Here is a 26,978-nt window from a genome sequence, read left to right as displayed (position 1 = left end):
TTCTCAATCACAGCAAGGTTTGTCAACTGCATACCTTCCTTATCAGAGTATATACTTCAACATTAGCAGTTTGTCTACATCGGGTTTAACCTTTTCACATTATCAACCTACTGTAAATAAAGAAAAACTTACTGTCAGGCAGGAAAGTCTAAGTGTGGGGCATGGAGCATCGGTATCACCTGGGAGCTTTTAAGCAATGCAAAATGCTGGGCCTCTCTCCAGATATGGCTTAGTCTGCATTTTATCAAGCTGCATAGGTGACTGATGTACACATTAAAGTCTGAGAAGCACAGGTCTAAACTACTGTATGACAAACTCCCAGGCTCCATTTCTGCCTGTTTTGCACTTCTATGAAGTTAAGAAAAACAGATTTCCTGACACCAAAGTATAAGTCTTTTACAGTGAATTAACTGGAACGCTAATTTACAAAAAATATGCTGCCATTTTGTTAGTCTTTCTAACCTTGTTAGAACACAATCTGTTTGGATCACAATGGATAAGAATGGAGAGTATGGCCACAAAAGATATGTGAGATAAAACTGATTAAATATGACTAAATATTAATGCCTAAAAAGGCAGAATTTTATATATAAGTATATACAAAACATTTTTTTTTCATTTTTACATGCAAAACAGTAGACATGTGTGCGATAAAAACGCTAGCAACTCATGCTTATGTCATATGCCTAGGACATATTTCATTAATTAGACAAACATTTAAAAAACTACAGAGAGTTAATGTTTCTTCCCCAATTGTATATAAAAGCACTAAATTGAGTGACCTGGTTACAATGAATTAAAACCTACAGAAGAAATGGTTTAATAATGGTACCTTTATACAATTCAATGTGATAGGACAATTTATCACAGATTTTTACTGAAAACCAGTATATAGCTCATTAATACATGCATATTGCCATATAATTTTAAGTGCTAAGCACCCAGAAATTCTCTGGTAAAATGTCCCCTGTTATCTCAGTCTACCTCCTTTGACCTCTAAATAGGCACACACACGGTATACATTTGACACAGACTAGCCTGGCTGCTTCATTAGGACAAAGGGCTGCAAAGTGCTGAGGGATACAGCCTCCACTTTCCCTATTTTTGTGTGTGTGTGTGTGTGTGTGTGTGTGTGTGTACGCATTTATTTTTTAATTGAAATGTATTTGACATATCACACTGTAAATTTAAGGTGTACAAAAAACATGTTAATTTGATAATTTATATATACTGCACCAATATGATTGCATTACAGCGAGAATTAGCACCTCTATCATGTCACATTATCATTTATTATCATTTCTTTTTTGTGGTGAGAATATTTAAGACCTATTCTCTTGGCAAGGTAATAATTATAATGCAATATTGTTATCTATATTCACCATACTGTGCATTAGAGTTCCAGGACTTGTTTATCTCCTAATCGCAAGTTTTCCTCTCTCCTTGATCTGTTTCTTACAAGTCCATGACAAAACCAAACCAAACTAAAACCAAAATCCCAACTACGCAAATATATGGTTCCAGATAACATAATGAATCAGATGGTCATATGCTATCTGGGATGGCAAAGATGGCATTATCTGGGCAGCTATTCACGAGCAGGGGAGATGCCCTTTTCCTTAAAATATAAACTGAAAGGCTTATACCAAAGGAGCTCCAAATTTGCTATTTTTAGTAAGTGACTTCAGGTCTGGGTAAGTGGGGAAAGGGAAAAGGGAATAGGAGAATAGAATAAAGGAAAATGCAGCAAGGAAGAAAATATGTATGCTCAGGCAAACAGACTAACCAGTAAAGGTCAAAAACAAACAAAAGTGCAAAAAATAAAACAAAAAAATTTCTTCCTAATTCACTGGGAGAATTATAATGTCTTGCTTTCCTCAGAAAGATAAGGGTACAAATTCTTGAACTGATATGTTGGAATTCCAGATATAAGTAGTATTAAAAATCAGATTCAGCAAGAGAAGAAAGACAAAATAAACTATGCTAGCTAATAAAAGCACAACAATAGAGATTAAGACAAAAAAGGGAGACCTGTTTGGATCTAGAGATTTCATTTAGGATGGATGCTTTCCACCCAAACATTGGCAAACTTTTTTTAAAGGTCCAGATAGTATTTCATGTTTTGCGGGCCATACTGTATCCCACAAATGAACAACTCTGTGATTGCAGTGTAAACATAGGTAATACAGAACCAAGTAAGCATGGCTGTGTTCCAAAAAAGCTTAATTTACAAAAGTAGGCAGTAGCTTGGATTTGACCTGTAGGCTGTAGTTTGCAAGTACTGCTATAGCCTAGCTTAGAACTAGAAAAACTATGGCTGCAACTTTCCTGGGGTTTTATGAGAAACAGAAATGATGAGTGAGAGTCACTTGGCCTCCAGCAGGAAGTGGTCTCTAAGATCTCTGTCACTGATTTTGAGAGTGATTAGCCCTTTGAAAACTAACTTGGGCTAGTATTTATATAGTTATTACAGACCTTGTTCTATCATATTGCAGTGACATATACTTTTCCTTTCCCTAAGCTTCCTTCTTGTTATTTTCATAATAATAAAAAAACAATTTTCCACTGGAAGTGCTAGCCAGAGCAATTAGGCAAGAAAAAGAAATACAGTTGGCTGTCCATATCCACAGGTTCTGTATCTGAGAATAGAGGGTCAACTGTACAACTGTACAATACCCATCTTGAGGCAGACTCAAGATGCCTATTAAAAATATGCTCCTGGGCTTCCCTGGTGGTGCAGTGGTTGAGAGTCCCCCTGCCGATGCAGGGGACACGGGTTCGTGCCCCGGTCCGGGAAGATCCCGCATGCCGTGGAGCAGCTAGGCCTGTGAGCCATGGCTGCTGAGCCTGTGCGTCCGGAGCCTGTGCTCCGCAACAGGAGAGGCCACAACAGTGAGAGGCCCGTATACCGCAAAAAAAAAAAAAAAAAAAAAAAAAAAAGCTCCTATCCTTTCATTTCAGCACTGCTACTACTATTTTAAAACGTACTACTATTAGCCTCAAAGTTAGAAAAGGCAGTTCTATATGTGATGTATTTCTTCTTAGAGCTCTTTAACTCATATATAAAAGATAGGTCATGATTATAAGGGAGGTCCACTCTGCTTAGAATGTAGAAAGTCTCAAGAGGTTACTCCCACACTAATGATGAGAAAGAGCCAGAGAATCTGTAGACCTTTTTTGCACCCATCACAGTTCATGTCACAAGAACTGAACTCCAAAAGTGACAAGCCTCTCCAAGGAGAGACAGGACACAGAACTCAGAGGAAGAAGTGGTCATCATAAAAGGCAGATAAGAAAAAACAGCTGAAAAATTATAAAATTTTAATAAAGGCTGAGTGTGGGCTAATATGACAGCTTACACATTCCTGGGAGCATCAGACATAGAAGACATAGGAGAGTATGCATTCCCTCACCAGATTTTTCTCACAGGCCCCTACCAGGGGCTTATAGGACATATAATGAAGCAAGAGACCTAAGAGAATTCCCATCAGTGATGCCTATGTACAAAACTCTGCCTACTTCTTGGATCATTCTCTTATAGAAAGCAAAAGCTAGAAGTTTCTATGAGGTCAGGAAACACTGCTGCCCTACCTATACCCAGAGAGACCAGGAACACTAGGAAAACCCTGCCAGTACTCCAGAACCCACAATAAGCACAAGGTAGCAGAAGCCCTCCACTAGAGAAATTTCAAGTCTGGTGCACTGAGGATAACTACAGTAATAATAAGACACGAATCCAACTGAACAATTGACTAGAATGACTCAAAGCACATACTAACTGCCTGCCTGATAGAGGAGAGAGGTGCCTTTTCTGAGCATAAATACTATTGACCTCAATCTCTGCTGTTCTTTAGCACACAATATCAGGTATTAAATAATAAATAAAGAATTCCTTGGATGGCTTTATCAGCAGACTTGATACAGCACAGGAAACAGTCAACTTGAAAGTAAGGCAGCAGAAATTAGCCAAAATGAAACACAAAGAAGATAAAAAGAACAGAGCATCCCAGATCTGTGGTACCATCGCAAACATGTAATACCAGAATCCCAGAAAGAGAAAAGAGAGAGAAGGGGATGGAAGGAATGTCTGAAGAGATAATGAATGGTCAAGAACTTTACAAAATTAATGAAACACAACAAACCACAGACAAAAGAAGCTCAAGGAACTCCAAGCAGGATAAACACACACACATACATACATACACACATACATACATACACACACACACATCCCTCCCTAGACATATCATGGTCAAATTGCCGAAAACCAAAGCCAAACACAAAATTTTGGAGACAGCAGGAAAAAAGCATTTTAAAGTATTTTAAAAAGCATATCACAATAGCAACCATATTCCACATTTGTGACTTGATAGTTATAAATAATAAAACAGGAATATCTAACACTTACTGAGTACTTATTACATGTCAGAAACTAAGTGTCACAAAACCCCTATGAGGTACATTTAATATCTTATTTTACAGATGAAGAAACTGAGATCCCAAGAGGTTAAATAAATTGCTGAGGGGCTTCCCTGGTGGCGCAGTGGTTGAGAGTCCGCCTGCTGATGCAGGGGACACAGGTTCGTGCCCCTGCCCGGGAAGATCCCACATTGAGCCCGTGAGCCATGGCAGCTGAGCCTGCGCGTCTGGAGCCTGTACTCCGCAACGGGAGAGGCCACAACAGTGAGAGGCCTGCGTACCGCAAAAAAAAGGAAAAAAATTGCTGAGGATCACAGTTAGAATCTGTGGAATCAGGGTTCAAGTCCCAGCAGTCTAGCACCAGGGTCCATGCTCTTAATCAGTATATCATTCTGTTTTGGTCAAGATCTTTATCTCCACCCCATTAGGGTACCATTAACAACAATAATTAATACACCATGACTACCACCACCATCCACATTTTGCCCTGTCGGTGCTCCTAAAAGAGAAAGCAACACTGATGTATGGAAGAACAGAAAGTTCTTCTATCACTACTGCGGTTGGCAGTGAATGTTAGTATAGTTTACACAGCTCCTTCTAAATTAGGTAAATACTTCTGGGCAACAAGAAATCTGGACTTTAAATGTACCGCATGAATATATTTTGGTGCTGAATTGCACCTACTTGTCCTTACAATGGCACTCCCATTTGAAACCACTTTTCTCCTTTAGAGGACAGTGAACATAATATCAAGGAAAAAGTTATTACTATTTCTAAATTGTCTCTGCTCACAGCAGGCAGTCTTCAGGCAGCAATTTTGTCATAGCATTATGATTAATTTATTTTCAATAGGCTTTATTTTAGAATAATTTTAGATTTATAGAAAAGTTGAAAAGACACTCTCCTCCAATTTTCCCTATTGTTAATATCTTATATCACTGTAGTGTATTTGTCACACCTGAGAATCCAACACTGTTACATTACTATTAACTAAACTCCAGAGTTTATTCAGATTTCACTAATTTTTCCATTAATGTCCTTTTTCTATTCCACAGTCCTATTCAGGGTACATTGAGTTTATCATGTCTCCTCAGTTTCCTGTAGTCTGTGACAGTTTCTCAGTCTTTCCTTGTTTTCCATGACCTTGATAATTTTGAGAAATACTGGCCAATCTCCAATCTGAGTCTGTCTAATGTTTTTCTCATGGCTGGAGTGGGGTTATGGATTTTGGGAAAGAATGCCACAGAGGCGAAATGCCATTCTCATCCCATCACAGCAGGGGTATCTGAGAGCCACAAGATTTTGGTGATGTTAACCTTCATTACCTGGTTAAAGTAGTGTTTGCTGGGCTTCTCCATTGTGAAGTTATTATTTTTCCTTTCATTCTCTATTCTTTGAATGCAAGTAAGTGAGACTATCTCAGGAGCAGAGGATGGAAATTAAGCTCCACCTTTTGAAAGGGGGAGTATCTACATTTATTACTTGAAATTCTTCTATAAGAAAGAGTTGTCTCTCCTCCCCCATTTGACTAATTTATATTTAAGCTATTGTTTAACATGGGTAAAATGATCATATAAAGTACATGTTTTTAGCTGAGATTTCACTCTATCTTAAAGCCAACGAACAAGCCCCTAGCCCACTTTTCAGCCCAACTGAAAAGAAACAAATTTAAAGTGTCACAGTTGAGTAAACAATTTTGCCCAGCATCTGTATAACCTTAGGAAAGAAGCAAAGTTCATTCAGGGTATGCTTTGAATGGAGGAATATGGAACAGGACTTGGTATTCTCATCACTGAGCAACCAAAGTCTGTCTCCATTCCTCCCTCCTTCCCTCTCTCTCCCTTCTCCCCCTTCGGAGTAGAGGTGTTCCTCTTTCCTAATAATAACACAAAGATGCCTCGTGCTGGCATCTGCTAGATGCTGCTAGAATTTATATCTCTAGAGGCCAAACAAGGCATGATAACCAGATATATTAAAATAAGAATTTCAATTATTCTTGGTTAGACTATAAATAATTTCTCAGATAATCTATCCTTCATCCTATCAGTTAGACCCCAGGAAACAGAACTCCTTGAGCAAGGAGCTCACCTCACGGTAAAATGAATGTGAAACTGCTTAGAAAACCGCATACCCAGAAGACCTACACTCAAAAGCTACAAGAGCTGAGGGTTTCAGACAACAACAACTAAAACAGTAATAAGAAAAAAATAAGGGTTCAGAGAACTTTTAAAAGAAGAAGAAATCAAAGGGGAGAAGAGAGAGAAGAAGAAAAACTAGATGAAATCAATATAACCCTCGAAACTAAATCATTGGTAAGAAATACATAAGAGTCAATTTTTTTTTTTTTAAGCAGGCTAAATTGTAACTAATGTAACTAGCATGAACATATCTAAGGAAGAGTGACCTGTTTGCACAGTACAAAAAAGGCTTCAAACTTGTTTAGTGTATTCTAGATCTGCCCAGGAAGAAGGCATTCAGCCAAATGGTCCGCTAATCACAAATATTCTATTTCTCTTCCTCACTCAGTCCAGCCTTACTCTTTTGTCTCATAACTTCACTGTTCATACGATTCTAATTGGTCCTCCAGAATCTCTAATATTCTACCAAGATATGTCTTGGTGTCTTCTGGCTTTACCTAAAATCCTCCCTCCCATCTTCTTAACCTTCAATTAAACATAGATTTCACCTAAAAGTAATCACAATTCTGTAAACTTAAAAAATAAACTTTAGAGTTTACAAAATACTTTTTCTCTTATTCCCTCACTTGATCTTTATAATAATAAAAACACCATGGTATATTATCATCTTACAAATAAAGCAAGGGTAACTTACATGGTTGAAGTTACCCATATCAGTTCTGTTACTCCCAATGACCCTTTACAAATTCACCTGAAGTGAAGACCTGAATTCACTTGGTAGTTCAGCGTACTGTAATTCCTAAAGGTCCCTAGTGACTTCTTGTTCAACGAATCCAATATATACTTTATGGTTCTCCTTATATGACTTATCTGTACAAGTAACTCTCTTGAAATGCTATTTTCCTTCAGCTCCTTCTGACCCAACTTTTTATTAACACTATTCCCTTGTCTCTATTCCTTCTCATCCTCATTCTAAGGCCCTATCCCTTTACACCTAATAAATGTTAGGGTCTGTCTTTGGCTTTTATCTCTCTTCATGTTGTATGTTCTTCCTGGGCAATCTCACCCAAACTCTAAGCTTCAAAAGACAATTATATTCTGACTCCCAGAAGTACATATCTAGTCCCAAATTTTATTCTCAACTCCAGACTCTTATCTGAATTAGACTGGGCCTATCTTCTAAGTTAATGTGGCCAAAATTAAAGTCATAACCTTTATCTCTTTTTAAAACCTGCTTTTCCCCATATATGTCCTATCCCATCTCCCTACATGCCTAACCCAGAAATCAGAGCCACCCAGATTCTGTTAGCTCCACAATCATCACACCTACTCTACCTCTAAACAGCTGTCAAGTCTGTCTCCCCCTTTCTATCCTCATCATCTCTGATTTAGCTCAGATTTTAGCATCTCTCCCACCTGGACTACTGCTCTACTACACAGTAAACTTCTGAACACTAATTTCACCCTTTCAATCGGTCTTTTGTCTTGCTGCCTAAAAGATTCTTTTACGACACCAATCAGATCAATTCACCAGGCCCTACCTTCAATTATCAAAAGTAAACACCAAACGTCTCCCCTACCCCAAGCTGATAAGGGTAAGCCCAAATACCCTGGCCATTCAAGACCCTCAGTGATTTGGACTAAGCTTACCTTTCCAGCATCATTTCCCTCCACCTTGCCTTTGCAACTTCAACCTCACCATTGCAACCTGTACTTTCAGTAAATCAAACTCCTGAAATTTCCTAAACACATTATGACAGTGCTGTCCAACAGAACTTTCTGTGATGATGTAAATGTTCTATATCCATTCTATACAGTACCAGTCACATGTGGGCATTTGGGAACTTAAAATACGTTGTGGTGACTAAGGTACCGAGTTTTTTATTTTATTCAATTATAATTAATTTAAATTTAAATTGTCACATGTAGCTAGTGGCTTCCATATTAAAGAGGGCAGCTCTATGCTCTCTATAACTCTATATCTTGGGATGCCCAGAATGTTCCTTTCTTTACCCCTTACTTGCAGGCATGGTCATTTTCTATTCACCTTTCAAGCCTCAACTCAATGACTATTTTATTCAAAGTCTTCTTTGCCCCATCAACTCCCACAATCCCTTATGCCAAAAAAAAGTACCATTTATCATATTGTGTATATTGTGGTCATTCTTTCAAGAATTATTTACTCAGGATCTGTTATGTGTTAAATGCTGTGCAAGACACTGATGTCACAAAGAATAAGTAAACATTTTGTAATAAGAAATTCATTGTTCACTAGGACAAACAACTGCAAGCTGATTAAGAGCTGCTTTACTGGAATTATCTGCCAATACTGTTCTCTGAATAATGCCATGCTTATTTACATCTTGATGCTTTTTCACATGCTTTTCCTTTTGTGTGACATTCCCTCCTTTGCCTTCTCTATTTGATAAATTCCTTTGTGCTTTAAGATTCAGATCAAGAGTCAATTCCTCTGGGAAGTCTTCCTTAATCCCTAGCCTCTCCTCTGCTCTCTGAAATCTCACCCTGCAAATATCTCTATCATAGACTTAGCACACTGCATTACAAATATCTTGTTTGTTTCCCCCATACAACATGTCAGACAGTGCCTAGTACATAGCTGGCACTCAAAAACTGTTTGTAAAATATATGTCTACATACTAAATAAGATATTATCAATTAATATTATTCTTACTTTCACTTCTGCCAATAATATATATATACACAACTCTGACTTTTCACCTGAGCCTTATAGGCAAATTTCCATTTACTACTTTGGTAAATGGACATATTCCGAAAGACCTACACACTAGTCAAACTGAACACATCCAAAATTTATTTAACTTATCCCAAACTACCTGAGCCTTCTCCTGGGTCCCTGTCTCTTCAGGGGACCAATACCTACAGGGAAAAAAAAGGATTTTAAGCATTTTGAAACCAAGTACAATATATGTTAAACATGGTTCACCTTTACTCAAAACACTACAATCACCTAACACTATTTTAATCTTGCACCACCTCTCCTCTTAAATCAAACTAAACAACTTAAGGATCACAAAATGGCCATTTTATAATTTTGGTTATATATGCTCAGAAGAGTTTTAAATCAAAATGGCATTAATATCTTCCAGAGAGTTTCACAGAGCAAAACCAAAATTACTCAAAAGAATATATATTACTTTTATTCTTTATCCCATTATCCACAATTCCTATTTAAATATGAAATTAAATAAAATAAATGATAATAAAACAGCAGGGGAAAAAAAAACCACAGGAAAAGAAGTGTCCCACCAAGAAAAATAAAAATGTATTTGTTGCACTTAAGTATTAAAGTTCCATACATATGTGAAAGTAAAGAATCATAAATCAATTTAAAATGATGATTTGGAGTTCTAATTCCAACTACCAGCCTTGCTTCTAATCTTAACTGGAAAAGTATAAAATCTTCACATTTAAGTATGAGTGTAAATTTTTCATAAATACCCTAGAACAGGTTGAAGAAATTCTATTTCTAGTTGGCACAGACACTTATAAGAAAGGGATGTTGAATTCTGTCATATTTTTTTCTCCATCTATTGAGATAATCATATAGGTTTTTCTTTTGGTTTTGGTTAATATGGTGAATTGCACTGATTGATTTTTGAATGTTAAACCAGTCTTTCATTCTAGAAAAATTTGGTTATGATATATTATGGATTTTCTATATTGTTGGATTTGATTTGCATATATTCTATTGAGAATTATTGCACCTATAATAATAACAAGGAATGCTGGGGACTTCTCTGGTGGTGCAGTGGTTAAGAATCCACCTGCCAATGCAGGGGACACAGGCTCGAGTCCTGGTCCGGGAGGATCCCACATGCTACGGAGAAACCAAGCCTGTGCGTCACAACTACTGAGCCTGCGCTCTAGAGCCCGCGAGCCACAACTACTGAGCCCGTGTACCACAACTACTGAAGCCAGTGCACCTAGAGCCTGTGCTCTGCAACAAGAGAAGCCACCACAATGAGAAGCCCACGCACCACAATGGAGACCCAATGCAGCCATAAACAAACAAACAAACAAGGGATATTCGTTTGCAATATTACTATTTCTTGTAGTATCTTTGTCAGGTTCTCCTATCAGGAAACTGTAGGTAATGAGTTGGGAATTTTCAGAAATATTTTCAGAAAAAGTTTGTGTAGGACTATCTGCAAGGCTTGATTTGCTCAAATCTTGCACATTTCCAGAAGTGCCTGATTTTGTGACTGGCTCTTGGCTGACTCTTGGGAACTGAACTCTTAGAATGCTCTAAAAAAATTGTTTTGCACGTTTGGAGTCTTGAATGGCACTGTACCAGTATGTCAATTTGTCTAGATAGTTTATGCAAACAATGTGGTTTATAGTGAATACCTGGCTTTCAGTAACTACAGTGGTCACACAGGCACTGCGTGACTGATCTCCAGTAAAAGCCCTAGATTATTAGGATCAAGCAAGATTCCCTGGTAGACAGCACTTATACATATCACTTTTGCTTTGTATCCTTTTGCTTTTTTAAAAAAAATGTCCCTATGAGTATGATGACTTCTGGGTCCTAGGGATCCTTGCAGCAAATCACTAACCTTAGAGGTGATCTTCGGGACACCCAATACAGTGTGATACTGGGGACCACTGAAAGACACTAGTAGTATTTTCTCCTTAAACACTTGGCATCATTTACCAGTGAAGCCATCAGAGCTTGATATTTTCTTTATAGGAAATTATTTTCCTCTCTTAATTAACAGACTTTATCTTTTAGAGCAATTTTAAGTTTATAGAAAAACTGAGCAGAAAGTACAGAGAGCTCTTATACAGTGCCCCCCACCCCCAGTTTCCCCTAGTATTAACACATTGCATTAGTGTGGTACATTTGTTACATTTGATGAACAAATCTTGATTATTTCTAACTAAGCTTAATAGTTTACATCAGGGTTCACTCTTTATGTTGTACAGCTCTATGGGATTTAACAAATGAATAATGTCATGTATCCACTATTACCTTATGATACAGAATAGCTTCACGGCCTTAAAAAATCCCCTGTGCTCCACCTATTCATCCTTCCCTCCTTCCCGACCCTGGGTCCCTGGCAACTACTGATCTTTTTACTGTCTCTATACTTTTGTCCTTGCCAGAACTCATATATTTACAATCATTCAGTATGTAGCCTTTTCAGATTGACTTCTATCACTGAACAACATGTATTTAAAGTTCCTCCATGTCTTTTTGAGGCCTGAAAGCTCATTTCTTTTAACAATGAATAATATTCCACTGTGTAAATACACCACAATTTGTTTATCCATTCACCTATTGAAGAACATCTTGGTTGTTTTTTTTTTTTTTTTTTTTTTTTTTTGCGGTATGCGGGCCTCTCACTGCTGTGGCCTCTCCCGTTGCGGGGCCCAGCTGCTCCGCGGCATGTGGGATCTTCCCGGACCGGGGCACGAACCCGTGTCCCCTGCATCGGCAGGCGGACTCTCAACCACTGTGCCACCAGGGAAGCCCTTGGTTGCTTTTTAAGCATTAGCAATTATGAATAAAGCTGCTATAAACATCTCTGCGCAGGTTTTTGTATGGATGTAAGAGTTCAATTCATTTGAATAGCAAGGAGCATGATTGTTGAACCACATTTTAAGACTATGTTTAGCTTTGTAAGAAACTGCCAAACTGTCTCCCAAAGTGGCTGTACCATTTTGCACTGCCATCACCAATGAGTGAGAGTTCCTGTTGCTCCACATCCTCATCAGCGTTTGGTGTTGGCAGTGTTTTAGATTTTATCCATTCTAATAGGTGTGTAGTAGTATCTCATTGTTGCATAAACTTGCAATTACTAATGACATATAAAATTGAGCATCTTTCCATATGCTTATTTGCCAAGAGTATGTCTTCTTTGGCGAGGTGTCCGTTCGTATCTGTTGCCGATATTTAAAACTGAGTTATTAGTTTTCTTACTGTTAAGTTTTAAGAGTTCTTGATATAGTCTGGGTATAAGTCTTTTATCAGATAATGTGTTTGCAAAGATTTTCTCCCAGTCTATGGCCTGCCTTTTCATTCTCTTAACTGTTTTTCACAGAGAAGTTTTAAATTTTAATAAAGTCCCACTTGTTAATTTTCCTTTCGTGAACTGTGCTTTTGGTGTTATATCTTAAAACTTATCACCCAACCCAAGGTTACATAGATTTTCTCCCATCTTCTAGAAGTTTTGTTGTTTTGCATTTTATATTTAGGTCTATGATCCATTTTCAGTTAATTTTTATGAAAGATATAAACTCTGTGTCTAGATTCATTTCTTTGCATATGGTTGTCCAGTAGTTTCAGCACCATTTGTTGAAAAGACTGTCTTTTCTCCATTGAACTGTTTGTGCTCCTTTGTCAAAGATCAGCTCACTATATTTGTGTGGGTCTATTTCTAGGCTTTCTATTTAGTTTCATTGATCTATTTGTCTATTGCCAATACCACACTCTTTTCATTACCATAATTTTATAGTAAGTCTTGAAGTTGGGTAGCATCAGTCTTCTGACTTCATTCTTCTTCAAAAATGTGTTTGCTATTCTGGGTCTTTTACCTTTTTGTATAAACCTTAGAATCAGTTTGTAAATATCTACAAAATAACCTGCTGGGGTTTTGATTGAGATTGCATTGAATCTATAGATCAAGCTGGGAAGAACTGACATCTTCCAAATGTTGTCTTCAATATCTGAACACAGAATCTCTCAAGTATATTTAGTTCTCCTTTGCTTTTGCTCATCAGAGTTTTGAAGTTTTCCTCATTTAGCTCTTGTATATACTTTGTTAGACTTATACCTAGGAATGTATTTCTTTCCCTTTCTCTCTGGCTGTGAATATAAATGATGTTATATCTTTAATTTCAAATTCAATTGCTCATTGCTGGTATATACGAAAGCAATTGACTTTTGCATATTAACCTTGTATCCTGCAACCTTGCTACAATTGCTTATTAGGTTCCAGGAGTTTGGGACTAGATTCTTTAGAATTTTCTACAGAGACAATCATGTCACCTGTGAACAAAGGCAGCTTTTTATTTCTTCCTTCCCAATATGTATACCCTTTCTTTTCTTGTCTTATTGAACTAGTAAGACTTTTAGTAGGACATTCTGTAAGAGTTTTAAACTACAAGTTCATTTTTAAAAATAGATATAGAGCTTGGTAGAAGTCACCTGTGAAGCCATCTGTTCCTGGACTTTTGTTTGTTGGGAATTTTTTAATCATGGATTCAATTTCAGTACTTATAATTGGTTTGTTCATATTTTCTATTTCTTCCTGGTTCAGTCTTGGGAGATTGTACCTTTCTAAGAATTTGTCCATTTCTTTTAGGTTGTCCATTTTATAGCATTTAGTTGCTTTTTACTTATGGCATATAGTTGCTTAGTAGTCTCTTGTGTTCCTTTGTATTTCTGTGGTGTCAGTTGCAACTTCTCCTTTTTCATTTCTAATTTTATTGATTTGGACCCTCTCCCTTTTTTTCTTGATGAGTCTGGCAAAAGGTTTATCAATTTTGTTTATCTTTTCAAAGAACCAGCTTTTAGTTTCATTGATCTTTTCTACTGTTTTCTCTATTTCATTTATCTCTGCTCTGATCTTTATGACTTCTTTCCTTCTACTAGCTTTGGGTTTTGTTTGTTCTTCTTTCTCTAGCTGCTTTAAGTATAAGGTTAGGTTGTGTATTTGAGATGTTTCTTGTAAGCTGTCAAATTTATATGCATAAAGTTGTTCACAGTAATCCCTTATTCTTTTAATAACTGTAGAACGCAGAAATGAGACCTATCTCATTCCTGATCTGGCAATTTGTCTCCTCTTTTTCTGCCTGATCACCAGTATGACTAATGTTTTATCAAATTTATTATCTTCTCAAAGAAACATGTTGGCTTCACTAATTTTTCTCTATTGTTTTTCTGTTTTCTGTTTCATTGATTTCCTTCCTGGTCTTTATTATATTATTTCCCCTGCAAAGTCCTGATTTTATTTTTTTTATTTTTCTACTTTCTTAAGGTGAAAGCTGAAGGTACTGACTGGAGACTTTTCTTCTTTTCTAACATAGGTGTTCAGTGCTAAAAATTTCCCTCTAAGTACTGCTTTAACTGCATCCAAGTAATTTTAATATGCTATGTTTTGATTTTTGTTAAGTTAAAAATACTTTCCATTTGAATTTCTTCTCTGGCTCATGGGTATTTAGAAATGAAAAGCAAGAAAAAGGGGAAAAAAACCTCAGTCATAAATGTCTTCATTACTTTTTGACATAGAGGAAGCACCATCTCTTCTAAAAAACAAGGTTAAGAATTATATTCCAAGGGTTGATATAGTTTCCTTCACTATAACAAGTTCTATATCTAAATGTTATACATACACTTTAAACCAAGAGATATCAAAGGCATTTGTGCTAAGTACCACTTAAATAGTAAAAGATTTGTAATAGGGGACAAATGAATGAAGCAGGTAATACTGCAGACTGAAAGAAAGAGATCAAAGAAGAGTGCAAAAATATCAGATGAGTTTATTCGATGGGCTGCAGGGGAGGGGGATGACAAAAGGATATTCTTTTTGGGGGGGGGGGGGCTACGCAGTCCTCTCACTGTTGTGGCCTCTCCCGTTGCGGAGCACAGGCTCCGGACACGCAGGCTCAGCGGCCATGGCTCACGGGCCCAGCCGCTCTGCGGCATGTGGGATCTTCCCGGACCAGGGCAAGAACCCGTGTCCCCTACATTGGCAAGTGGATTCTCAACCACTGCACCACCAGGGAAGCCCCAAAAGGATATTCTTTCAAACTAATTTACATATATGAGAATAAAAATGGGAGTAAGATAAATGTCCAGCAATCGATCTATAAATATATTAACATATATATTGCAATACTATGCAAATAATAAGAGTAGAATTACGATAGCAAACCAAAAGGCAACAAGATTCCTCTCAGGGAAGTGTGTAAAATGTTCCCCAAATAATCTCTATTATGAGAAACACATTTCCAACCTAAGTGACTTAAAGGATGAAACCTGAGTATAGTCATATGCTCATTAACCCAACACTTGTGTTCTCTATAAAATATGAAACAGTCTACCTTTTTTAGACTTCTATTGAGCTAAAAAGTTTTTCCCTTTTACAAAGGCATGCATAAAAGGAAGAAATATTACCTCAACAAGTCCAAATGTAAACATTTTTAGATGTAAACAACTCAGAAGGGCATTCACAGGCCAGCCTACTAAATTTGAACTAATGAAAAAGCAGCCTATTAAGTTTTAACAGAGAACCACATTTAACCCCTGTGGCAAAATACCAAGAAACTTCTCAATACCTGAATCAGAAGGATAACATGTAACATGATGGATTCTTCATGACTGAATTTCCAGGATGATGCAGACCCCAAATATAAAATCTTAAATTACTGAAAAATAGCTCACCAACTCCACCCTTAACTTAAAGAGGCAACCAAATTGCCAACTGAAAGCTGGGGTTAGGAGAGGTAGGCAAACATGTTTGGACTAAATCAAAGTATGGTACCATACAGAGGATGAAAGGAAGAGAAAGCAGACCCTGCCTACTCAAGGATTCTATGATCAGGAGGTAAGTGTAGACAATTAACATTCAAAACACAGCAAACAAAGACAATGGCATCAATGCCTGAAAAAAACCTAAGAATGGTGTTAAATGCTATCCCTATCCTGCTGAGATCTATGTAATCTTCTAAAATATAAAATAAAATGAAATGCTATGACTTGACTCAATAATACAGGTTGTCTCTATTAAAAAGTATTCAAAAATTTCCAAACCACATCTGAAATAAACTAAGTGTAAGTACTTTGATAAAAACGTGAATAAGGGAAAATGAGCACTAGGAGTGGGTTCCTAGAATAAAAATGCAACCATAATGAGGCAGCTTGTCAAAATCCAATAATTTATATGAATCTTGGAAGATTCTGATAGTGAAAAGAATGGACCAGACAAGTCATACTAAACTTGTAAGCTGGATATCTGTTAAATTTAAGACCTTAGATGACCTAAGGTAAAAATATATCTAGTATTTCATTCAACCTGAACTACGAAAAAACTCTCTGGTTATCATGACCATAAAAACTGTCTTTTCAGGGACTTCCCTGGTGGCGCAGTGGTTAAGAATCCATCTGCCAGTGTAGAGGACACAGGTTCGAGCCCTGGTCCGGGAAGATCTCACATGCCGCAGAGCAACTAAGCCTGTGCACCACAACTACTGAGCCTGCACTCTAGAGCCTGCGAGCCACAACTACTGAGCCTGTGTGCCACAACTACTGAAGCCCACGCACGTAGAGCCCATGCTCTGCAACAAGAGAAGCCACTTCAATGAGAAGCCTGTGCACCACAACGAAGAGTAGCCCCCAACTGCTGCAACTAGAGAAAAGCCTGTACACAGCAACGAAGACCCAACGCAGCCAAAAATAACAAACAAACAAACAAACAAAACCTGTGTTTTCAGGAGCTTCTGCTTCTACCCATGAAGGAAGGGTTGGGACAAAAATTGCCCTCCTGTCATGAGTAATTAGAAAAGAGGACAAAATATATGAAATAACTGTGTTCAGATGATGGACAATGGACAGAGCAGGATTACAGTGCCAGGGAAAAGATTTTAAGTTAGGTAAGCCCTATACTTACCTAAGCCTTCTGCTTAAAGGAAGTTGCCAGGCCACAGCACAGTGAGAGGAAATCCCTATTGAACACGGCAGGCTTGCTGAGTTAAGTAAGAGACTGACATACAGGGAGGCCATGGATGCTAGTATTCACATGGTTAGTACCAGGGAAGAAGAAGCTGCACAGAGAGAGTGTTCTGGAGAGCTGCAGAGGGATGCAACCTTTGGCTGAGTACTAATCTGCATACTGATGAAGTGAAACACCATGAAGTCAGTGAAAGAACCACTGGGAAAGCAGAAGGCTGGACAATCCCAGAGATCACACAGGGATGAAAACAGGCAGCATTCCCATCAGCCAGAGTAGAGAAAATATGTAATACAAAAGGTATTTGATAGGCTCCTCAGAGAGGTCACACCTTAATAATGGTGACTTAACCCTAGAATAAAGGTTGACATAAATATACTCTAATAAAACTTAAAAGCAAGATTTGAAAGATGTAAACTATTTCCAATAACTTATTTTAGTGTCTGAACAAAGACCAAAACTTTTTATGATCTACAAAAACTGAAACAAATTAACGTACACAAGGTAGAGCGTAAATGTTATTCTACTTTTGCAAGGTTCCTTTAACAAGAAATAGTACAATATTAACTCTATGTAGATTTTGATAATTTAATGTTCATACTGTAATCCCTAGAACAACTTAAACAATAATGTAAAGTGGTAAAGCTAAAATTCCAATAGAGAAATCAATACAATATACTGAATATTCAACTAACTCAAAATAAGGCAAGAAAGCTGCCTCAGAGACAAAACACAAATATAACAAAGGGTAAGCCAACAGCACAATGGAAGACCTAAATTCAACCATACCAGTAACTAAATAAATATAATAGACTAAGCACTCATGATTAAATACAGAGATTGTCAGACTGGATAAAAAAATACCCAACTATATGCTATATATAAGAGAGGCACTGGAAATAAAAGTAACAGATATTATAGATTGTAAGTATGAAGAATGAATAAGATATATTATGGAAACAGTAAGCTTAAGAGAGTTGTGACCATATCAATGTCAAATAAAATAGATTTCAAGAGAAGAAGTATTACCACAGATACAGAAGAAAATTTCATAATAATAAAAGGATAAATCCATCATGCACATATCACTGCTTCAAATGATACCATCAAGCACCTTGATCCAACTGACAATTAAACTGAAAACACTGTAACAACAACTGTAAAATATATATTCTTAACAAATGCACATAGAATGTTCTTCAAAATATACTACATACTGGGCTGTAATACAGGCATACCTCAGAGATACTGGGGGTTTGGTTCCAGACCACTGCAATAAAACAAACATTGTAATAAAGCAAGTCCAACAAACTTTTTAGTTTCCCAGTGCATTTGAAAGTTATATTAACATTATACTGTAGCTTATTAAGTGTGCAATAGCATTATGTCTAAAATAACAAAGTATATACCTTAATTAAAAAATACTTTATTGCTAAAAAATGCTAACCATCATCTGAGCCTTCAAGAAGTCATAACAGTAACATCAAAGATCACAGGTCACCATAACAAATATAACAATAATAAAAAAAGTTTGAAATATTGTGAGAACTATCAAATGTGACACAGAGACATTAAGTGAGCAAATGATGTTGGAAAAATGGCACTGATAGACTTGCTCGACGTAAGTTTGCCACAAAACTTCAATTTGTAAAAAATGCAATATTTTTGAAGCGCAAAAAAGCAAAGTACAATAAAATGAGGTATGCCTGTACAAGTCTCATTACATTTAAAAGGGTAAAATTATACAGAGTATGTTCTATAAGCATAAAGGAATTAAATCAGAAATCAATACAATACACTTCTAAATAACTCACATGTCAAAAAAATATTTTTTTTAATTCAAGAGTATTTCAAACTGAATGATAATGCAAGTACAGTATTTCATAATTTGTGGAATGCAGCTAAATCAGAGCTTAGATGGGTATCTATGTATTTAAATGCTTATGTTAAAAATGAATGAAGGCTTAAAAACAACGATCTCAGTTTCTATCTTCAGATGCTAGAAAACGATTAGCAAATTAAGTCCAAAGTCAGTGGAAGGAAAGAATAAATATAAGAACAGAAATCAAGAAAATAGAAAACAGACATGAAAGGAAATTAAGAATGCCAAACACTGGCTTTCTGAATATTAATAAAATTGGTAAGACCTTTGCAAAACTAACAGAAAAAAAGTAAAAACACTAATTACCAATATAAGGAATAAGAGAAGAGGTGTCACTATAGATGTTACATAAATCAAAAGGAAAATAAGGAGAATCCCACTTCCCGTAACAGTGAGGTAGTTTGATTTGAACCAACCCTCCTAGAGATAACAAATTAAAGCTCTAAAATTAGAACACTCCCTAACACCATACACAAAAATAAACTCAAAATAGATTAAAGACCTAAATGTAAGACTGGACACTATAAAACTCTTAGAGAAAAACATAGGAAGAACATTCTTTGACATAAATCACAGCAAGATCTTTTTTAACCCACCTCCTAGACTAATAGAAATAAAAACAAAAATAAACAAATGGGACCTAATGAAACTTAAAAGCTTTTGCACAGCAAAGGAAACTATAAACAAGATGAAAAGACAACCTTCAGAATGGGAGAAAATATTTACAAACGAATCAATGGACAAAGGATTAATCTCCAAAATATATAAACAGCTCATGCAGCTCAATATTAAAAAAAAAAAACAACCCAATCTAAAATGGGCAGAAGACCTAAATAGACATTTCTCCAAAGAAGACATTAGTGATGGCCAAGAGGCCATCACTAATTATTAGAGAAATGCAAATCAAAACTACCATGAGGTGTCACCTCACACCAGTTAGAATGGGCATCATCAGAAAATCTATAAACAACTGCTGGAGAGGGTGTGGAGAAAAGGGAACCCTCTTGCACTGTTGGTGGCAATGTAAACTGATACAGCCACTATGGAGAATAGTACAGAGGTTCCTTAAAAAACTAAAAATAGAATTACCATATGACCCAGTAATCCCACTACTGGGCATATACCCAGAGAAAACCATAACTCAAAAAAACACATGCACCCCAATGTTCATTGCAGCACTATTTACAATAGCCAGGTCATGGAAGCAACCTAAATGCCCATAGACAGACGAATGGATAAAGATGTGGTGTATATATATACAATGGAATATTACTCAGCCATAAAAAGGAACGAAATTGGGTCATCTGTAGAGGCGTGGATGGACCTAGAGACTGTCAGAGTGAAGTAAGTCAGAAAGAGAAAAACAAATATCGTATATTAACGCATATATGTGGAATCTAGAAAAATGGTACAGATGAACTGGTTTGCAAGGCAGAAATAGAGACACAGATGTACAGAACAAATGTATAGACACCAAGGGGGGAAGTGGGGGGTTGTATTTGTGGTGGGATGAATTGGGAGATTGACATATATACACTAATATGTATAAAATACATAAGTAATAAGAACTTGCTGTATTAAAAAAATAAAATTCAAAAAGAAATAAAGCTCTAGACATCAAGATTCTAGATATTAAAAAACAAAACAAAACAAAAACACTATCTCAAGGCACTAGAGGTTAACCAGAAGCAGAAAAAATGGAAGGGGAAATGACAATCGGAAGAAGGGTGCACTGCGTGAGCTTCCTGTTCTTAGGAAAAATAGCTTAGGAAAAAGCTTCTTAGGAAGCTTTTTACCAGAGTGCAAGTCCCAGTAGATGTTCAGCAGAATTGATAGATTTTAGAGAAATCATCTTATCTGTTATTAAATTAGAGAACAGAATTAAGGATGATTATGGCAGCTTGAAACTGAGGAGGAATATTCCAGGAAGGAGAAAGGAAGTGCACAAATCCTATGTATTAAACTCTGTTTAAATCTCTGGGCTGACACCTGAACTACACATACAGTCTCCAAGCAGCCCAGCTAGGACTAAACGAACTGAGCAAGGATTTCAGCTACTGCCCAATGTTGGAGAGTTTAGAGTCCTAATTCAGGCAAAACAAAACAAAACAAAATTCAAAACTCTTTAGAGTAATATGATAGAATACTAACTGTCTACAATGTATCATTCATAATATGGAGGAGATAATCCAAAATTATAAGAAAATGTGACCCATAAAGGCAATCAATGCAGATCTTACCCTAAAATGACCAAGACATTAGAGTTATCTGACATGGACTTAAAGTAGCTATTATAACTATGTTCATAATTAATAAACAGATGAGGAAATCTGCACAGAGGAAGAGAAAATGCAAAAATTACAAAACAGATGTTTTAGAACTGAAAACTTCAATATTTGAAATGAAAATTTCACTAAATGGGCTTTAAAAAACAAATTGGAGATGTCAGAAGAATGAGTCAGTGAGCTTCAAGACATATCAATATCTATCATCTAATCTAAAAAGCAGAAAATAAAAAGATCTTAAAAATAAACAGAGATTCATTGGACTTTGACACAGTAATAGAGGGACACATACATGTAAACTGAAGTCCCAGGATTAAAAAAAAGTGAAAGAAAAAGTTAGAAAAATTTTTTGAAAACCTAATGGTTGAAAATTTCCCCAATAATTGAAAAATATAAATGTGTATGTTCAAGAACCTCAGTGAACCCCATATAGGAAGGAAAATCACACCTAGACATAGTACAGTCAAACTATTTGAAAAACAGAGAAAGGAAAAGAAAACATTACATACACGTGAAAAATGACATCAATCATAACTTACTTCTTATGAGAAACAATGTAAGTCAGAAGAAAATAGAATAACATCTTTAAAGAACTGAAAAAAATGAATAACGTATTATGAACTACTTATGCCAAGAAATGCAGTAAAATAAAGAAAAAGGAAACTCCTTAAAAACACAACTGACAAAAACTAAAATAAGATGAATTAGAAAATATAAATAGTTTTTAACATATCAAAGAAATTTAAAATTTTTTATTAATTTTAACAAAGACAACTTCAGGCTAGAAAGCTTCACTGGTGAATTCTATCAATGATGTAAAGAATAAACACAACCAATCTTACACAAACTTTTTGGGGAAATAGATGAAGGAACTTTCCCTACCCACTGTACTGACTTCCATAACAATAAAACCAAAACCTGAAAAAGATATTATAAGAAAACTATAGAACAATATACTTCATATGTTAGAATAAAAATTCTAGATAACTTTAATCTGGTGATATATGCACAAGACTCTCCATCATGATCAGGTAAGGATTATTCCAGGAATACATTTCAAATTAATATTTGAAAAATCAATCAATGAAATCCACCATATTAACTGAATAAAAGACAAAGACTATATGATAGAATCAAATAAATGCAAAATAAGCCTTCAAGGTAGTTTAATCCATTCACAATAAAAATATTCAGAAAACTAGAAGTTATTCAACCTGATAAGAAATCTATGAAAAGCTTACAGCTAACATCATAGTATATATTATGAAAGACGGAATGTTCTCACTAGTATCAGGAAGAAAGCAAGAATGTCTGCTCTATTCAACACTGTACTGAATGTCCTGCCAGGAAAATAAACTATGAGGAAAATTAAAGGCATACAGATTGGTAAGGAAGAAATGCTTCCATCTGTAAACCATTTAGGTAGAACACCCCAAGAAATCAACAAGTAAACCTGTTAATTTCATTTAATCAGTTGAGGAAGGTCTCAGTATACAAAATCAATGGACAGACATTACTTACGTTGTTCTTTGCTAGCAGCAAACTGGAAAACAAAATTAAAAAAAAAAAATCTTTCACATATAACAGTATCAAAAAACCAAGTACTTAGGAATACATTTGACAAAAGGTATGCAATACCTTCACACCGAGAACTTTAAAACATTGCTGAGAAAAATTAAAGAATAACTACATAAATGGAGAGATGTAACAATTTTAGAGATTGGAAGACACAATATTAAGATGTCAATTTTCTGCAGATTAATTTATGGATTCAAGTCTCCTAATCATAATCCCTGCAAAGTTTTTTCTTTTTTTAAATAGAAAACAACACGTTGATTCTGCAATTTATATAGAAATGCAAAGACCTAAATAGCCAAAACAACCTTGGCAAAGAACTAAATGGAGGATTTGCATTACCTGGTTTAGACATTTACTATAAAGCTACAGTACTCAGCACAGTATTGTACTGGCATAAAAATAAAAAATACATCATATGGAGTCCAGAAATAAACATTTATCATCAACAAAGATGACATAGCAACAATGTGATAGATATTTGCATGTTGATTTTGTATCCTGTAACATTTTAAACTCATTTAATAACTGTAGTTTTTTTAAAGACTCTGTGAGATTTTTATGAAAGTAATCAAAGTATTAGAGCTTAACGCTAATACCTAATCCTCTCTTCCACCACTATGTCCAGGATTTTTTGCTGTCTCATCAAAAGGCCTTCCTTTATGGATCACATGCTTATGTGCTTTGGCACACAAAGAAAGAGACCGACTCAACTGAGCAGTCTTTGTTTCTTACATTTCTTTACTACATCTGTATTATACTCTAAAGATATTATGGTAGGAAAATGAAATGCTCAAGTGATTTCACAAGATCACCCTAAGAATTTATCATGAGACAACCTTCCTGTATTTTTTCAGCTAAAATTTATACTACCTGGATGGTATAAGATGACATTCCAGATTATACAGAACACCCAAAAGGGACCTGGAAAAAACCCCAAATCTACTTTGGAAAAACCTAACATTATCACAAACAAATCTCAAAGAATTCCCCAAAATAAAATTGCAAAGCAAATAAGTAATTCACAGCCCCAAATTCAGTAACTACACAGCAATAAACACCATGAGTGAGAATCAGCAAAACAACAGACAGCAGATATACACCTACAAAGGCTTCACAAGGCTTCACATTTTGAAATTATTTCTCAAGGAATGTAAAATAAAACATATTTAATAAGCCTAATAAAAAAAATGAAAATATAAACAGAATAGAGAAAACGATTAAGAATACCCAGAAAGACTTGAGGACCTAATAACACTTTTTAGCTACGAAAATATAATGACTGAAATTTAGAATTTCAATGAATGCATTTAACACAGTAGCTTCGACAGAAATAAAAAGAGAAATAGGTTTTAAGAGAGATCTGAAAAAGTTAGCTAGAATGCTGCATAGAAAAACAAAGAAATAATATGAAGAGAGATGAAAGTATAAGAAGGATGGAATGAAGTGATCTAAAATATATCTACTCAGTTTCCTGAAGGCAAAGAATGAAATAAATGAGCAACAGTAATATATAAATAATTAACTAAAAATTTTTCGCTAGCAATGAAAAAAAATCTACAGATTTAAGATAACAAATGAATCCTAAGTAGAATAAACAGAAGGAAATTCATACCTAGAGTCATCACAAAGACGCCACAGAACAAAACAGATAAAGAAAGGAGAACTGAGAATTATGCAAACAGACAGCTCTATAAGAACAAAAATAGAAGCCATAAGACAGTGGAGTGTTATCTTCAATGAGCTGACAAAATGTAACTGTCAACCTAGCATTTTAAAAATGAAGGTAAAATAAGAACATTTTTAGACAAAAGTGTAAATGAACACCAGGAAATCCTCACAAAAAGAAATGCTAAACAACATACTTGAAACAGAAAGTAAGTGATGCCAGGTAGAAGGTCTCAGATGGAAGAAATAATTTGTGGGAATGTTTTTTAAGCTATAACTCAAAAAGCTTTTAAAAAACCCTATAACTCAAATTATGTAACAATGACAACATATAACTCGAGAGCAGTTAAGAGAATTAATGTGTTCTATTGAAGAAGGAAAATGATTAACTTTAAACTTTGATAAGTCAAATATATATGTGAAAATCTGTGGAGGAACCAGTAATAAATAGATACTTAAAAACAAAGTGCAGAACTTTCTTTTTTCATGAAAAATATTTATAAGTGCACACAATTTAGTATAAATATTTATAATTAATAAAGAATTTCAAAATAAGGGCAAAAACATCTCCTAATAGTGTGAATTAGGGAACATTAATTTCTTTGGTTAGTAGGGGAGAGACTTAGCTTGACAGAGAATAAACAGTGTTGTAGCACAGAAAACAGACAACATGAATAAATAAAAGGAAAGAAAATGGGTGAACTAACGAGAAGACCTGTTTTAGGATAAAATGGCTACGTAACATGGGAGTCAACTAATGCAAAGACAAATTGCCAGACAGAGCATAAATAAAAATAAGCCAATGAAGTATTTGAAACTGTGTAAAACTGACTTTTATGCTCTTAAATGTACTAAATGACTATTTGTATATAATGGAAAGATTACAATCTGTAGCTGTCAATATAGAAGAGACTGCCACTTAAACATTAATCTTTGTAGTAACATTGGAAATTAGAGGAAACTCTACTTAAACATTATTTTTTTGAGGCATGCAAAATAAAAAATATATATACAGATATAATTATAACCAATTAGACCACCTTAATTCAATACAATACATAAAATACGTTACCTTTTAAATTTTTCATCTCAAAGCCAACTGCTTCTTTAGTATAAAAGTGTCTCTGGCAGAGGGACCTTCAAGATGGCAGAGTAGTAAGATGTGGAGATCACCTTCCTCCCCACAAATACATCAGAAATACATCTACATATGGAACAGCTCCTAGAGAACACCAACTGAACACTGGCAGAAGACCTCAGATTTCCCAAAAGGCAAGAAACTCCCCCACGTACCTGGGTAGGGCAAAAGAAAAAAGAAAAAACAGAGATAAAAGAATAGGGACAGGGCTTCCCTGGTGGCGCAGTGGTTGAGAGTCCGCCTGACGATGCAGGGGACACGGGTTCGTGCCCTGGTCTGGGAAGATCCCACATGCTGCGGAGCGGCTGGGCCCATGAGCCATGGCCACTGAGCCTGCGCATCCAGAGCCTGTGCTCCGCAACGGGAGAGGCCACAACAGTGAGAGGCCTGCGTACTGCAAAAAACAAAAAAACCCAAAGAATAGGGATGGGACCTGCACCTCGGGGAGGGAGCCGTGAATGAGCAAGAGTTTCCACACACGAGGAAGCCCCTTCACTGGCAGAGACGGTGGGTGGGTGGGGGGGAAGCTTTGGAGCCACAGAGGAGAGTGCAGCAACAGGGGTGCAGAGGGCAAAGCAGAGAGATGACTGCACAAAGGATCGGTGCCGACCAACACTCATCATCCTGAGACACTTGTCTGTTCACCCGCCAGGATGGGTGGGGGCTGGGAGCCTGAAGGGGGCTAGTACACCACAGCTAGGTGGGAGGGGGTCCGGGAAAAACTCTGGAACTGCTTAAAAGGCAAGAGACCACTGTTTCGGGGTGCATGAGAGGGAATTCCTTCCCAGTCTGCCCACAGAAGGCAGAGCACCACCTACGAGCTCCAGAAATGGGCACGAGATGTGGCTGTCAGCTCGGACACTGGAGACAGGCATGAAGCTCTAATGCTGCCACTGCAGCCACCAAGAATCCTGTGTGCAAGCACATGTCACTATCCCCACACCCCCGGGAGCCTGCGCAGCCCACCACTGCCAGGGTCCCATGATCTAGGGACAACCTCCCCAGGAGAACACACGGTGCGTCTCAGGCTGTTGAAACATCATGCCGGCCTCTGGCGTCACAGGCTCGACCACATTCCAATTATAACTACAGTAGCCCTCCCTCCCCCCATCCCCCCACATGAGTGAGCCAGAGCCCCCTAATCAGCCGCTGCTTTAA

General features: G+C 36.5%; 1 protein-coding gene and 1 long non-coding RNA gene across 10 annotated transcripts in view; both read right to left on the bottom strand.

The window, feature by feature from the left end:
• KIAA1328 (KIAA1328 ortholog) overlaps positions 1-26,978 on the bottom strand; it is a 391,966-nt gene that overhangs the window by 281,043 nt on the left and 83,945 nt on the right. The gene's annotated exons all lie outside the window — the stretch shown is intronic.
• The window catches only part of LOC141276200 (uncharacterized), a 33,553-nt gene continuing 7,328 nt past the window's right edge, over positions 754-26,978 (bottom strand). The window contains exons 2-3 of the long non-coding RNA XR_012325384.1: positions 25,755-25,975; positions 754-22,982 (exon numbers count right to left, since the gene is read on the bottom strand). This is a non-coding gene — a long non-coding RNA (uncharacterized lncRNA). The remainder of the gene's footprint in view (positions 22,983-25,754; positions 25,976-26,978) is intronic.

This window comes from Tursiops truncatus, chromosome 13 (assembly GCF_011762595.2).
Source record: "Tursiops truncatus isolate mTurTru1 chromosome 13, mTurTru1.mat.Y, whole genome shotgun sequence".
Classification (NCBI taxonomy): domain Eukaryota; kingdom Metazoa; phylum Chordata; class Mammalia; order Artiodactyla; family Delphinidae; genus Tursiops; species Tursiops truncatus.
Note: the sequence above shows the minus strand (reverse complement) of the source record. Positions and strands in the feature narration are given on the sequence as shown.